The sequence below is a fragment of the Octopus bimaculoides genome, chromosome 23 (genome assembly GCF_001194135.2).
Source record: "Octopus bimaculoides isolate UCB-OBI-ISO-001 chromosome 23, ASM119413v2, whole genome shotgun sequence".
In the NCBI taxonomy this organism is placed as follows: Eukaryota; Metazoa; Mollusca; class Cephalopoda; order Octopoda; family Octopodidae; genus Octopus; species Octopus bimaculoides.
In genome coordinates this window covers 36,757,122-36,761,596 of record NC_069003.1, presented here as the reverse complement: position 1 = coordinate 36,761,596, position 4,475 = coordinate 36,757,122, and the positions used below count along the sequence as shown (strand labels likewise).

The window sequence follows — 4,475 nt, the reverse complement described above, 5'->3', positions numbered from 1 at the left end:
GAGTGTGTGTGTGTGTGTGTGTGTGTGTGTGTGTGTGTGTGATATTCATCGATGTGTGTATATGCATGTGTACGCAGATGTGTGTGTGTGTGTGTGTGGTTGTGGTGGTGGTAAAAGGCTTGAGAGAAAGGGAGTGTGTGAAGAGAAATGACGTAAGAGCTATGAACACGCACACACGTACGTGTATATATATATATATATATATATATATATATATATATATATATATATATATCGTGTGTGTGTGTGTGTATATGTATGTATATATATATATGTGTGTGTATACATATATATAACAAGAGAGAGAGAGAGAGAGAAAGAGAGAAGTGGGGATCAGAGATCTTACGTAAAAAATGTGTAACTTACATAAAAAGACCGACGGGTTCGGTTAAGTACTTTCTCTACTTCCAGGTAGGTAGGTGTGTGTGTGTATGTGTGTGAGACTGAGTGTGTATATATATATATACATACATACACACACTGGTTAGGTTCACCTATCCCAGATTAGTTTGGCATCTCTTCCAGCTCGTGCAATCCGTACAGTGTTGTTGTTGTTGTTGTTTAACCCCAGGTCACTCCTAGTTCCGTAGGCGGACAATTGATCATAGGCGCCAAAGCGGCGATCAACTTGCCACCAACTTTAATACTGATGACATGACTTTATTTACTTAAGACGACAGTGTTGTTGGAAAGACATGCGACTGTTATTTCTAGCATGCCGGATGACCACCGAAAGCCAGCTTTACAAAGAAAAAGAAACACACACACACACTTCAGTGGCCCTCCGTCGGTTACAACGAAGGAGCTTTGTGAAGTAAAAGTGTAGAAAGACACAACATGCTGCCAGGAATCGAACGTACGACCTTACGATCGCCAGCTGAACACCCTAACAACTGAGCCACGCGCCTTTATATTTACTTTTAATTCTTTCCGGCATTCGACTGCGGCCAAGCTGGGGCACGGGCTTCAGGAATTTTTAGGGACCAGGAAACTATGCTGGTCCTATGGAGGACATTCGTCCTCAGCCGTCTGGACTACTGCTCTCAACTGTGGTCACCTTACACTGTCGGATTAATAGCGGTACTTGAGGCGGTTCAGAGATACTAGACGAGTAAAGATTGCATCACTGGAACAGCTGAGCGACTGGGAGAGAGTGAAAGGGCTGTGAGTCTACTCGTTGGAGCAGAGACAGGAGAGGTAATGCAGTGATGCGTGTGTCTGTGTGGAAGATACTGGAGTGGCTGGGACCGAACTTTGGAATCGAGAGCCATACCAGACCCCCGAACTGGACGTCACGGCACCGTTCCAAAGTCCCAACTATTTCGTCTAGCGTGAGGGCCATGTACTGCAATAGCTTTGGATTCAAGGGCCCAGAGCTATCTAACGCCCTGCCAAAACATTTGCAGGATCTTCATGGAGTGGGGAGTGGGGGTTCAAGAAACCACTTGACCTCTTGCTGTCCAAGATCGCAGATGAAGCAATATCAAAGCAAGAGACTCAATAGAGGGCAGCAATGTCCAACTTGTTCCTTCACCAAAAGCCAATCACATAAGACCGGCCATTCGAAAAGGTGATTACACTAGTGGTGCCCCAGCACCGCCACTGCCTTAGCACTGAAACGTAGAAAAGAATCTACATACATGCATATATACAGACGCACATATATATATATTCTTTTACTTGTTTCAGCCATTTGACTGTGGCCATGCTAGAGCACCGCCTCTTAGTCAAAGAAATCGACCCAAGGACTTGTTCTTTGTAAGCCTGGTATTTATTCTATCGGTCTCTAGGATATAGTAGAAGACCCTTGCTCAAGGTGCCACACAGTGGGACTGAAACCGGAGCCACGTGGTTCGGAAGCAAGCTTCTTACCATACGGCTACATGAGGTTTCTTTCAGTTTCCATCTGCTGAATCAAGCCCAGATCGACAGTAGAAAACACTTGCCAAAGCTGCCACAAAGTAGGACTGAAACCGTACCCTGTAGATTAGAAATAAACGCTGTACCCACGCAGCCACACCTGAGTTCATAGACCTGTCTATATACATAGACCTGTCTATATACACATAGACCTGTCTATATACATAGACCTGTCTATATACACATAGACCTGTCTATATACACACCTGTGTATATCACTACAAGTCTGAATATGCATATTTGTGTGTACATATATGCATATTAACGTGCACACACGTGTGTGTGTGTGTGTGTGTGTGTGTGTGTATACGTAAATATTATGCATATTACTAGATGTCTATGAGTACACACGTGTATAAATATAAATTTACACACACACACACATATATATATATATACATTGGCTCCTGTAGGATTTTCGAGCGAGATCGTTGCCAGTGCCCCTGGACTGGCTCTTGTGCGGGTGGCACATAAAAGACACCATTTCGAGCGTGGCCGTTTTCGTGCGGGTGACACGTAAAAGCACCCACTACACTCTCTGAGTGGTTGGCGTTAGGAAGGGCATCCAGCTGTAGAAACTCTGCCAAATCAGACTGGAGCCTGGTGTTGCCATCCGGTTTCACCAGTCCTCAGTCAAATCGTCCAACCCATGCTAGCATGGAAAGCGGACGTTAAACGATGATGATGATGATATATATATATATATATATATATATATATATATATACATACATATGTGCGTGTGTGTAGTCATGTCAATATGACATTTTGTGGACGTGTAAATACATGCATAAATCCACACGTACACTTTAGTAAGGTCCGTTTTCAATGGAAGCATTTGATTGGTCGGGCATATATTTGCGCGGGATTATTACGTCCAGATGCACTTCCTGCCATCAACCCATACCTGGTTTCCACGAAAGGACCAATTCTTAAATCTTTGCGTTATTCTACAGACGTCCATAGAAACATAACCAGTCACTCTCTCAACAACGAACCTAAGCATTGTCACCGGTTCACTCAACGCATAACAAGCAAGGAATACCAAGTCAAACACACACACCTTTTACAGTCGTTAGGTTGCGGCCATGCTGGGGCACCGCCTTGAACAATTTTTAGCAGAATGATTCGTTAGCAACACGTATATTTTTTTGGAAAGCTTGGTACCCTTTTCTACCAGTCACTTGGCCGAACCGCTAAGTTACGGGGACGTAAACACACCAACAAGTTGTCAAGCGGTGTAGTGGGGGAAGAATTACGCACACACGCATACGACGGGCTTCTTTCAGTTTCCCTCTACCAAATCTACTCGGCTTTGGTCGATCCGAGGTTATAATAGAAGACACTTGCCCAAAGAGCCTCGCAGTGGGACTGGACCCGGAACCATGTGATTGGGAAGCAAGCTTCTTACTATATATACACACATAACGAGAGGTAGATACATATATATGTACGTAGGTAGGTACACACACACACATACATACATACATACCACCGTAACCGTTTACCAAATTCCTTTCGCCGCCGGCATTAGGCAGCCACTGGGCTACTCTAATAGAACACTCTTGCCCAGGGTGCCGCACACTGGGATCGAACCATAAACACGAGTCATAGGCACACACCACAAAACATGGTTGCCCATACGAAAAGCCGAGTAGGTGAGGGCAAATATCTCCGTAGCAGTACATTTGTAATATTTATTACATCACAATACAGTGTGTGTGTATATATATGAATCGTCTGCAGTGAGTGTATATAATTTGATAGACGTGTCAATGTGACATTTGGCGTGCGGACGTGAAGAAGAAGCATACAACTGTGGATGGCTGTCGAAACGTGTGTGTGTGTGTGTGTGTGTGTGTGTGTGTGTGTGTGTGTGTGTAAATACATTCTATTCTGAGCACACAAATAGAAACGGATACTTAATATACCTTTGTAGTAGTAAGCACACACATACATACACACACACACACACACACACGCGTGTGTGTGTGAGACGGTGTCTGATTGCAGACAGGCCACGATTGTGTGTGTGACGGTAGAAAAGAAGCGGGAGTGAGAGGAGGAGGAGGAGGAGGAGGAGAGAAGTGGGAGGCGTTTGAGCAGGTTTTTCGTGGAGGGAGATTGCGTAATGCGTGAATGTCGACGTTTGATATTGCGTAACCACACCCCCTGACATGGAGAGTGAGAGGGAAGGGGGAGGTGGAGTAATAATGAGAGGGAGAGGAAGAGGAGAGAACAGGATGGCAGCGGAGGGGGAAACAGAATAGAGAGAGAGAGAGAGAGAGAGAGAAATTAGACGACGGTGTGGACGAAAGAAAGGAAAGGAGAAACATACCACCTTTTGTGTGTGTGTGTGTGTGTGTGTGTGTGTGTGTGTTTACGTATACAGATACTTCCGGATTTGATCTCGCAGCGCAGTTTTTCGGGCAATGTTACCGAATGGAATTTGGAATGCAAACTGCGCGTGTGTGTGTATTTGAGTGTGTGTGTGTGTGTGTATCTACACATATTGCACATATCTATACTGATCTATATATATATATATATATATA

General features: G+C 44.4%; 1 protein-coding gene across 3 annotated transcripts in view; it reads right to left on the bottom strand.

Annotated features, from left to right (window-relative positions):
- LOC106869017 (probable basic-leucine zipper transcription factor F) overlaps positions 1-4,475 on the bottom strand; it is an 84,987-nt gene that overhangs the window by 63,908 nt on the left and 16,604 nt on the right. The window contains exon 1 of one of the 3 annotated variants that reach the window (XM_052975913.1): positions 367-753. The exons of the other annotated variants lie outside the window; for them this stretch is intronic. The gene's annotated coding sequence lies outside the window, so the exon portion shown is untranslated. Of the gene's footprint in view, positions 1-366; positions 754-4,475 lie in introns of those variants that run through there. 3 annotated transcript variants of the gene reach the window in all.